The sequence below is a fragment of the Pangasianodon hypophthalmus genome, chromosome 3, assembly GCF_027358585.1.
Source record: "Pangasianodon hypophthalmus isolate fPanHyp1 chromosome 3, fPanHyp1.pri, whole genome shotgun sequence".
Taxonomy (NCBI): Eukaryota; Metazoa; Chordata; class Actinopteri; order Siluriformes; family Pangasiidae; genus Pangasianodon; species Pangasianodon hypophthalmus.
This window is the reverse complement of record NC_069712.1, coordinates 2,852,501-2,865,031: the sequence shown is the minus strand read 5'-3', so window position 1 is coordinate 2,865,031 and position 12,531 is coordinate 2,852,501. Positions and strand designations below refer to the sequence as shown.

At 40.4% G+C, this 12,531-nt stretch overlaps 1 protein-coding gene across 14 annotated transcripts in view; it reads left to right on the top strand.

Moving 5' to 3' along the window:
• tenm3 (teneurin transmembrane protein 3) overlaps positions 1-12,531 on the top strand; it is a 758,992-nt gene that overhangs the window by 449,171 nt on the left and 297,290 nt on the right. The gene's annotated exons all lie outside the window — the stretch shown is intronic.

Sequence of the window (12,531 nt, the reverse complement as noted above, 5' to 3'; positions counted from 1 at the left end):
TAAAGGAGTGTACAAACTGAGATAATTACCGCGTTCAATCAGAACAAAGCTCCCTAGGTAGCCTGTATTTTTAGGCAGCCTTTGTTAGAGAAACACTGCTGCCTTCTGAGCTCTTTATTTTAGCCAGAATTAGACGTGTCCATAAATTGTGTATCCAAGACCATAAATTGCCCTAATTCTGTTCACGGGAAAAGAGCATTCATGAACATTTCGTCAAACCTTCATATTTGTGTTGTCTCAACTCTGAATTCTGTAGTTGAAATTAACATTATACTGTTGAATTCTGGATTCTGATTGGTCAGATACATTTTTTATAACAGCAGCTCTGACAGTAGTACAGATTTATATTAACGCGCTTGTCCTAATGCATTATGGTTTCTATAGCAACTGCTCGTTCACAGGGACTCGTACAAATTAAAAAACGTGTGTAATCATTTATATGGTGAAGATTTTCGTAAGGAGATGTTTGATCTTCTCATGATCCCTGAAACCCTGATGATCTTCTCAGCTGTCCTCACTATCCGCTACAGGGTCTTGTGATCCAAGACGACGCAATTTCCAAACCGGGTAGTGATGCAGCTGCGCAGGATGCTTGTTTTATTAATTGTCTAACACAACATCCCGACTTACTTAAGTAAGTGCTAGCCGCTAATCTTGAAAAAAAAATTTTTTTCTGTAAACAGTGGTGTGATTTTCGTCGTTACTTCAGGATCATTCCTCAGTAATCTGATAAAATACCGTGTGATGGGCAGAATGCATTAAAAGTTGTGTAATGATGTTGGTGCAACACCAACCAAGAATAAGACGGGGAATTTTAAGGGATCTGGCAACTATGTCATCTGATCCAGAAGAAAAGATCAGGTGTTAGTCAGTCAGAGGCCACTAACTCTAACTAACTCTCTCTGTGTGCCATGTTAGTGTTTGAAGGAGATACACCATGAAACCATGAAAACGCCATGGCAGTTCTGATGAATAAATGTGACGGTGTGTGTGAGGAGGATGTTGCAATGTTGAAGTGATGAAGATCAGTGGAGTGAAAATCTGATCTGTGTTTGATAAAATAATAAAAACCAGTTCCTGGTAGTGGACTCAGACTTTTGGACCCCGCTGTAGTTACAGTAATGTTGTTGTATCAATCAGAGAGACGCTGCCAGACTTTCTGCCTCCGTTCATTCCAGTACAAAGCCACACACACACACACACACACACACACACATACACACACACACATACTCAGAGTTATGCATCTGAGCTTTTAACTTCAGTGATGGGAATTAAGAATGTGTTAGTTCTCCGATACGCCAAGCTGACGTCGAAGAACTAGCGCCGACCGAGGTGGGCTGATGATCGCCTCACCGTCGCCTCACGCTGCCTCACCGTCGCCTCACGCTGCCTCGCCGTCACCTCACGCTGCCTCGCCGTCACCTCACGCTGCCTCGCCGTCACCTCACGCTGCCTCACCGTCGCCTCACGCTGCCTCACTGTCGCCTCACGTCTTCGTCTCAAACACACTGCGAAGATAACAACTCATGGCCAACTCCTTTACGTTTTCCTCGCTTTGTTGTTCAGTTACAATCTGCAAAAATACTCTGTAATAAAAAAAATAAATATGCTTTAGAGTGTTTTGTAAAGTCCTCTTTGGTTTGTTGCCACGAGGCTCAGCACATCTGGATTTATGGATCTTCTCTCGTTCCTCTCTGGAGAATCTCTTTGAAGTTGTGTCAGGTTCTTGATGAGGAGCATTGAGATGTTCACGTCTAGGCTCAAGGACATTCGTGGATTCTGAGGTCACTTCTTGGCTGTGTTTTGGATTGTTAAGAACCTTTGCTCTAGTTCCTGAGTGCTCAGGTTTTCCTCAAAGATGTCTTTGTCATTGTGAAAGCGGCTGAAAAACTTTTCCAGAGCATCATGCTACCACCAGCAAGCTTCATCTTAGGAATGGATTCGAGTGGATTCCTCCAGATGTAATACCTCGCATTTAAGCTGGAGCATCTTATCTTTTTTATCTCCTTGATGAAATCGTCCTTTAGGTGCCTTTTGTCCAGGAATCGAAGAAGCAGTCGTGTTCCTCTTACATGGCTTCTGTCTGGATTCTGATTGGTCAGAAGGTGTTGATTATTTTTCTAGAACAGCAGCTCTGACAGTAGCTCTAATGTGTTACCGTTTCTATGGTAACAGCTCATTCACAAGGATTTGTACGGCGGACAAAAATGTGTGTACTTCAAGAGAGAGAAAAAAGAGAGGCTGGTGAAGGAACAACTGTTTACAGCTGCTTTAATATAAATGACTCATAGAAATATATAAATATGTAAAATATGTAAGTAACTCGTTTCACAGACGTTCCACATCTCCATATGCTCTCAGAAGAGTCTCGGGGGGTCGTAATATCTTCCATTTAACAATGAGCGTGAATGAATGAAGTCTCTGTGTTTTTAAATACCTCCAGAATGGTCCAGACACAGTCTTCAGAGAACGTCTTTGACGCTGTGTGGCTTGTTGTGTTTTGGGTTTTTTTGCTCGGACATGCCGTCAGCCGTGGGGTCACAACCTGTTCACCACTTTAAAGCGCCTCGTCCTTTATATGTACATTTCCATTTATTCCTTTACTATTTAATCTGATCTTTTTACATCAGACCTGTCACCATATTAGGCAAAGCTTCCATGTGGTGAGACTGAACAGAAGAGCTGAGTAATATAACATTTTTAAACTTCTGTTTCTTCTTTTGATCATCACATGACATGACATCATTACACCAGAGAGACAAAGAGAAAGAGAGCGAGAAAGAGATGAGGTGATGAAGAGGTGGAAAGAGAGAGATAGAAAGTGCGAGTGAGGGTTGGAGAAAAAAAAAATGGGAGAGGTAAAGAGAGAAAGAGAAAAGGAATCTGGAAAGAGTGAAAAAGAGTGAATGAGAGAAAGGGAAAGACAAGATAGAGAAACAGACACAGAGAGAGAGAAATGAAAGAAGACAGATGGAGAGAGACGGCAGGAAGGATAGCAAGAGACAGACAGAAAAAAGGAAGAGACAGAGAGAGAAATGTGAGGAGTATGGATTGAGAAGACAGATGGAGAGAGATGGCAGGAAGGATAGATAGAGAGAGACAGAGAGATAGAAAGAGAGAGAGTGAGAGAGAGAGAGAAAGAATTTTGGAAGCCACCATTCTGTAAAGATCATATGTAGACTGTTGCTCAGTATTTCACATACAGTCACACAGTCTGTCTCTTTCTTACAAACACTCATTCACACACACTTATTTTCACACACACACACACACACACACACACACACATTTTTGGAAAGCTACAGGGAAGAGAAAAGTGGCTCTCCAACCTCGACTTACACTTTTCCTGACCTCAGGGGCCTGCAGAGCCAACAAATGCTCTCTCTCTCTCTCTCTTTCTCTCTCTCTCTCTCTCTCTTTCTCACACACGCACACACACACACACACAGAGCTGAGATTGAGTGGCGCGCTGTGAGACACATTTCCCCATCACACCATCAGCTGGGACAGGCTTTACACGGCTGAACATGTCAAGATGAGACGTGACACACACACACCCACACACACACACTTCTCTGGAGGTTGTGAGGTGATGACATCATTTCCCAACAGTGGAGCATCAAGGTCTAATTCATTTTTGACTCGTACTGAGACTTGAATGGTCGAGCGAGCATCACAGTGAACACTCTCTCTACAATGGTCTTGTGTTATGACATATTACACGATCAAATGCATGTGATGTTGATCGACACAACACAAATCAGGGATTAAACACAATAGACACAACTTGTCTTAAAGCACATCAACATCTCATCTGCATGGTGTCAGAAGTTTTGGAGAGTTGTTTAGTGTGAATGTCGATAACGGATCAAATATCAGCTAATAGTCAGAGATATCAAAAAAAAATGGAGAAAAGTGCGTCACTAGTGCTTATTGTGAATGTTCCTCGTGAATGTTCCTCCGAAAGACTTTCATTCAAACCAAAAAGCACAAAAAAACATTCTTGCTCATTACACCTTTAACACACAGCTGCTCGTGACCGTAGATTTTGGTGTTGCACGATGACGCTGATGACGTAGCCTCAGACAAAATCAAGCCGATCGGCTATCACACTTGACTAGTGAATGTTTTGAATAAATTACAGATTGTAATAGATATTTGACAAAATAAAGTCATCCAGCAGCTTATTTTTAATGTTTTTAGACATTACTTTTGTTCGACTGTGTCCCATTCGGCACGTGTGTTTCCTGAAGATCTAATATCATTAACCAGGGTTGCCAGGTTTCAGCAAAAGTTCCAGCCCAGCTGCATCTCAAAAATCCCACAAACAACCTGAAACTTGCCAAAAAATATGAGAATTAGAAAAGCGAGACACATAATTCTACTCTCTCAGCCATTGTGTGTGAAACAAGGTCACCGTGGTGTGCACACATTTCTGATATACAGACATTATCCACTCCATAATCTCTCTTGGCCATATATCTTACAATAGAAATTGTAAGATATTGTAATTGTAAGAAATGGTAAGAAACTGTGCACATCATAGACACACTGTCTGCACTTACACTTTGCCTTTGTTTGCAGAAATGCATTCGATTTTATTTATGATTATTTGCTATAGAACAAGATCTTGGCAGCCTCAGAGTATTTTTAAACTTTTTAAACCTCCCTTGAGCGTAAGGAAGAGGGATTCCTACTCCAGTGAACCTCTGTTACTGCTTGTTGTAGTTCCTATTTTTGACCACTAGGTGCGATACTGACTCTATGCAGCTAGTGTTTTACTGGAAATGAAAACGTATGCTGCTGGGAATGAGGACTTTAGAAAGATTAATATTTTTAATGTTTTTAGACATTACTTTTGTTTGACTGTGTCCCATTCGGCACGTGTGTTTCCTGAAGATCTAATATCATTAACCAGGGTTGCCAGGTTTCAGCAAAAGTTCCAGCCCTGATACAGGACGAGCCGCCACTTCCCCAGCTGTATTTCACATGCGCCACTCAGTCACTGCTGATGATGTGTTTTGTAAAAAATAGCAGGAGATGAAATCTAGTGGGCGTGTCACTTTGTGTAATCACATGTATAATCATGTGATATGCCTGTCATTGATAGGCTGCATGAATCTACAGTCTGGGCTAGAAAGAAATTAGCCCCAGCCTTGGTCTTCTTAAAGTTGTGCTTGGTTCCACAAAGATCCACATTAATCTGGTTTAAGACATTAATTAACAGCAAATAATCCAAAAACTTATACTGATGTCTTTTCATATTTGAAAGACAGATGGGCGGGGCTTAGCCCTGCTAGCACATTTACACCAGCTTCCCTTGGAAGTATTTTTTCTTTTCTTTTGAAATGCCAATTGTTTGACTTGAGTGACATTTCTGTGATTGCGTTTGACCAATCAGTGGACAGCACTATTTGTAGCTCCACCCACATCCCCCAGTTCCTTTCTCCTAGCACATGATCAACAACAGCAACTGAATTAAGTACTAATAATAATGGTGAAATGTAGGATCACTGATTGTTAGTGTACCACAGTGTCTGTTAAAATGGTGAACAAAAATCCTCTAAAGAAGATTTGGATACGACACAGGATACAACAAATCTGCTTTAATTTGTACAGGTCTGACAAACAGCACATTGCATTTTAATCACGTTCTAATGTTAGAATAATAAGTTTAGTGAGTGTGGTTAGAGGAACACTAACACACTTCATTTAGTCTAATTAACGTTGGGTGAAGTTCCCACGCTGATGAGCCGCACAGCTACGATGTACGATGTACCAAGTGTTTGTTTATCCATTTCAGTGTGTAAATTTAGCAGTTAGCGTGTGTGTGTGTTTATGTGTGTGTGTGTGTCTGTGTGTCCGTGGGAACGAAGCCTGTCTGTAATTAGGTCATCTCATGAGGAAATGTGTGCTATCACTTTCTGAAACTTTTCTTTCCCACATCCAAACACAATCCCTCCCTCCTCCTCTTCCTCCTCTTCCTCCTCCTCCTCTTCCTCCTCTTCCTCCTCCTCCTCCTCCTCCTCCACTCCCGCTTTACACAGCAGCCCCAGTGAACATATTCAGACATTTAAGAACAACATTATTTAAAACGTTATCTTATATATTGATATTGTTTGTGTTTAAATTGAAGTAAGCGTATCTCCTTGGTGTCACTTTTAGCTAGGGGCGTGGCTTATTTGATGGACAAGCATCATGTTAGAAATGAAAACAGGTAGAAGAGCAACATAGTTAGGTTGAAATAAGGAAGTAAAGACCTCTGTCATGCTGTTATAGGAAACTAATCAAGGATGGGGTGGTGTCAAGTTTTTCTATAATAGTACATCCTGACGTGTTTTATTCCTCTTATATTGCAGCATTGCCAATTATTAAAGTTTCTATTTATTAAAGAATGACATATACATTTTATCCATTTATAGTTACATTTAATGTTGCGGAACATCCGCAAAGCAAGTTGCTACCGAAAGGAATCTGATCACTGACTCGTGTAGACCGGGACTTGCCCCATTATCAGATAACTGAAGTGCATGTAAATGATGGTATTATCGCTGAAATCAGATTAAGGCTGTTTTTACACATGACCTGAATATTCGAGTCTGCAACCAGGACTGATTCTGGGCTTGTTTGGGGGCGGGGCTATTTAATTATTACAGGTTTGCTTTCTCGTAGAAACGTGGATTGATTGCGCAATTCCATGCGCCGCTTTTGTGCACACAGGTTTGCAAAATGGTTGACATTTCGTTCCATTCATCCATTTCCACGTTACTCGGTGTGCAGCGCAGAGGGCGGATCGTTTCCAGACATGATGCGGACTCGCACCGCCGGTTCTCTGGACCGCTCTCAGGATCGAAAACGCCGTTCTCACTTCACCAAATGTTCACAAGTCTTGGAGTGTGAGAAAAGGACCTTATTGTAATTGTGTAAATATAATTAGTGTCACATACTTGACCAGTCAGTGTTTGTGCGGTTGAGCTGGCCATGATGATGTCACCACGTCTAGCAGCCATTAACACAAAAGCAATTTACTGAAAAGGGGCGTGGCCAAGGGAATATAGGTCACAGCTGCTGCTCTGGAACTCAGCCGTGTGGACATCGTTGGCAGGAGAAGAAACGGTCGTCCTGATGACCGTGTTTGTGGGGAAAAAACTAAAGATCACAACTTTTTCTCTCCTTTGATCACATTATGCAGTTCCCCACCCATTTCTCTCTCTCTCTCTCTCTCTCTCTCTCTCTCCCCCACTCAGATGATGGAGAGTGTCTCTTTATTGTGTAGAGCTGCATGCCTGTCTCCTGTTACTGCCGTGTTCTGGCTCCACATCACACACACACACGCACGCAAACACTTATAAAAGTGGAAAGTCTGATGGTTTCAAGCTGCTGTGTGTGTGTGGTGTGTGTGTGTGGTGTGTGTGTGTGTGTGTGTGTGTGTGTAGATAGCAGAGTTCTGAATCACTGCAAGAGCAGAAACAGTGTCAGCTGTGCACTCACCAATCTCTCCATCTTTTTTTCACTTTGCCTCTTTCCATTTTTATCTCTTTCCATCACCTCTCTCCTGATCTTCTGCCATGTGTCTTTCTACCTTTCCTTCCATCCTTCCATCCTTCCATCCATCCATCCATCCAATCCTACATCTGTCCATCCATCCTTTTATACATCCATCTGCATGTGCATTCGTCCATCCATCAGCCCACATAGTGGTCTTTCCATCCATCCATGCATCCATTCATCCTTCTGTCCATCCATCCATCCATCCATCTGTCCATGAGTCCACCAGTCCACACATCCATTCATTCATCCGTCCATCCAAATGTCCATTCATCTATCAGATTATTTTGCCCATTTATCCATTCATCTGTCTGTATATCTATACCTCCATCATTTCATCTGTCCATCCACCCACCTACCTATCCATCAGTCTATCAGCTCACCTAGTGATCCTTCCATTTACTAATACATCTGTCTGTGTACCTATCCCTCCATCTTCCCATACATCTAATCATCCAGCCACCCATCTTTTTTATCTTGTTTATCTTGTTTTTACGATTGTCTTGTCTAAAGATTTATCTTGTTTATCTGTTTATCTTTATTAGGTCATCCATTTGTCTATCCATACATCAGTCTGTCCATTTGTTCATCCATCTGCCTGTTCATTTATCTGTATAACCATTCCTCCATCTTTCCATTTATCCATCTACCTGTCCAGTATCAGATATTTATCCATCTGTCTATCCATCAATCAGGCTTTCTTTCTATTGTAATATCTATCATCTTCATATTCACTGTTTTATATTCTGTTTGCACTCTTCCATCTTCCATATCCATCCATATCCTGACTCTCGCTTTTTCTCATATTGATATTTTTCATCCATCTATTCATCCAGCCATCTATCCAGCCATCCTTTCATCTCCATATACATCTCTCTTGCTTTGCATTACTCTCTTCATACATCTGTCATACATCTGTCATCTTATCCTCTTCCATCCTAATATCACTTTAATCCATCTAGCCACTCATCTGTTCATCCACCCAACCATCCAACCATCCATCTATCCATCCATCTATCCAACCACTCATCCATCCATCCATTCAACCAACCACCCATCCATCCATCCATCCATCCATCCATCCATTGCTATCCTCATTTTCTCTCTTTCTAATATCTTTTTGTCTCTTCATCAGTCTGTCAGTCATTACATTCATCCATCATCCTCTTCCTTCCTGATATCACTTTCCTCTGTCACATCTCTATTATCATGTTCATAGCTATTGTTCTCTCTTCTGCTGTTTCACTGTACTACAGATCCATCTATCAATCTTTCTCTCACTCACTCACACTCACTCACACACACACACACACACACACACACACACACACAGCTAAACCTCCTGCATATTCCACCTTTACCCTGACTGTAATCTGTGCTGTCAAGTCCAATGTTACATTTTCACATGATTTCCCTCCTGACATGTACCAGTGTGCTTAGCTCTGGAAACACACACACACACACACACACACACACACACACACACACACAGCCTCAAGCATTTCTTAGTAGGGGTTAAGTAGAATTTGTTGTTTGGGGATAAACGGTAGTGGATGACACAGCGTCATTGTATACAGGACTGAGTGTGTGTGTGTGTGTGTGTGTGTGTGAGAGAGAGATGAACCCATAGTGAATAACACACTTCACTCTGAATAATAAGAAATGGAGCTTGTTTCCTTCTGGGTAGAATTTGGAGTAATGTAATTTTATTGTAATCATTTTCCATTAATAAGGGAGTATATTAATGCGAATGCTCCACATAAACAGATTATAATTTGTTATACTGTACTGTGCTATACTTATTCATACTATACCTCACTATACTATATATACTGTAATGTCCTATACTGTGCTAAACTACACTATACTGCACAACACTATACTGTACTGTGCTATACTTATTCATACTATACCTCACTATACTATATATACTGTAATGTCCTATACTGTGCTAAACTACACTATACTGCACAACACTATACTGTACTGTGCTATACTTATTCATACTATACCTCACTATACTATATATACTGTAATGTCCTATACTGTGCTAAACTACACTATACTGCACAACACTATACTGTACTGTGCTATACTTATTCATACTATACCTCACTATACTTAAGCATACTGTACTATAATGTACTATACTATGCTAAACTACACTATACTGCACAACACTATACTGTACTGTGCTATACTTATTCATACTATACCTCACTATACTATATATACTGTAATGTCCTATACTGTGCTAAACTACACTATACTGCACAACACTATACTGTACTGTGCTATACTTATTCATACTATACCTCACTATACTATATATACTGTAATGTCCTATACTATGCTAAACTACACTATACTGCACAACACTATACTGTACTGTGCTATACTTATTCATACTATACCTCACTATACTATATATACTGTAATGTCCTATACTATGCTAAACTACACTATACTGCACAACACTATACTGTACTGTGCTATACTTATTCATACTATACCTCACTATACTTAAGCATACTGTACTATAATGTACTATACTATGCTAAACTACACTATACTGCACTATACGATTACTACACTACACTACTCTACTCTACACAACACTATACTATACTGTGCTATACTTATTCATACTATACCTCAATATACTTAATGTACTATACTATGCTAAACTACACTAGACTGCACAACACTATACTGTACTTGTTCAGTGTACAGTACAGGTGTTCAGTGCCTCACTGTACTATACTATACTCCACTATACTTTATCATGTAATACTAATACTAGACTGCACACTATACTAGTTCATGGGATGCTGTACTGTACTATAATGTACTATACTATGCTAAACTACACTATACTGCACTATACGATTACTACACTACACTACTCTACTCTACACAACACTATACTATACTGTGCTATACTTATTCATACTATACCTCAATATACTTAATGTACTATACTATGCTAAACTACACTAGACTGCACAACACTATACTGTACTTGTTCAGTGTACAGTACAGGTGTTCAGTGCCTCACTGTACTATACTATACTCCACTATACTTTATCATGTAATACTAATACTAGACTGCACACTATACTAGTTCATGGGATGCTGTACTGTACTATAATGTACTATACTATGCTAAACTACACTATACTGCACTATACTATTACTACACTACACTACTCTACTCTACACAACACTATACTTTGTGTGTACAAACTCCATTTGGTTGTCAAGTGGAATAAGATTGCATTGTAAATATGTCAAAGTTCCCATAGATAAATGTGTTTATTTTGTTTATTTATTTATTTAGACAATAAGGCAGTTAAATTCTGACATGGAGGAAAAGTCAGCTGTAAGCCATAATAAGGGGGAAAAGAGGAGTAAAAAAGGAAAAGCTCCAGACGGAGATAAAGAGATGAGGAGACATTTATAATCCCTCTGTGAGTTATATTTATGATCTGTGTGGAACACATCACCAGTGAGAGAGTAGCTGTGTGTGTGTGTGTGTGTGTGTGTTATAAATGATTATTATTTTTAATAGTTTTATGGGTGAATATTTGTGTATTTGTGTTTAAATAATAAACATGATTTGCTACTTCAGTAACTCATATACTAATTTTATGGTTAAATGTATTAAGGTAATTTATTTGTTATAAATTTTTAATAAGAGCAGGAATCTGGAGGAACTCCTTGGGGACGTGGTGTGTGAGGTGTGATATTTCGGACAGGACGTTAGCGTGTTAATTAAAATCTGTCCAAAACAACAACTGTTCCGGAGAAACATCTGTTCCCGTTACCTGTAACTGCACTGCGCACATCTGTTGCATCTCTAGCGATTAAATGCGACTCTATCTCTAACCGAATAAAGAAACCTCGCAGAAAAGAAATATGACAGAAATGTGACGGCTGTGACTCGAGCGTCAGAAACGTGACAAAGAATGAAAAGAAGAAAGGAAAATAAAGGAAAAGAAGGAAGAGAGTGTGTGTTATGTTGAAGTACGTCTGGAGTGTGTGAGTTCCACAACAAGGCCAGCCAAGAAAGAAAATGAACGGAGTACAATTACGGCCAGCGCAGAGTTAGCGTTCTGGCTAATAAACAGGTGAACACACCCCGGGGCCTCGCACTCGTTTATTCCTCCTCCGTCCCTCATTAACCGCTCCCTCTATCTCTCTCTTTTCATTTCCCAGGATGCCGGAGGTAGATTTTATTAATTCTTGCTGGCAGGGTTTAATGAAAGGGTGGTGTCTAATTCTTTTTTTTTCTTCACCACGATGATACACTGTGTGTGTGTGTGTGTGTGTGTGTGTATGTTTTCTTTCTCTCTCCCTAATGGCCATGTCCGGGTTATCAGTAACTCTTGACATATCAGAGGCCAGCAGAGAGCGGTCATCAATTAAAACACATGCGCACACACACACACACACACACACACACACACACACACACATACACACACACACTATGTTAATGTGAGTCCAGCCTTCAGTAAGCTGTGATAAATTAATATACTCACGCAGTCTATCTCTCTCTCTCTCCCTCTCTCTCTGTCTCTCTCTCTCTCTCTCTCTCTCTCTCTCTCTCCCTCTCATTCTGTCTCTCTCTTGGTCTTATTGTGTTTCTCTGTTTCATTCTGTCGCTCTCTGTGTCTCTTTCTCATTGTGTGTGTCTCTCTCTGTCTCATTCTCTCTCTCTCTCTCTCATTCTGTCGCTCTCTGTGTCTCTTTCTCATTGGGTGTCTCTCTCTCTGACTCATTCTGTTGCTCTCTCTGTCATTCTCTCTCTCTCTGTCTTATTCTGTCTTTCCCTCTGTCTGTCTCTCTCATTGTCTCTCTCTCACTGTTTGATTCTGTCTCTCTTTCACTCTCTCTCTCTGTCTCTCTCTCTCTCTCTCTTGATCTTATTGTGTTTCTCTGTTGCGTTCTATCACTCTCTGTGTCTCTCTCTCATTC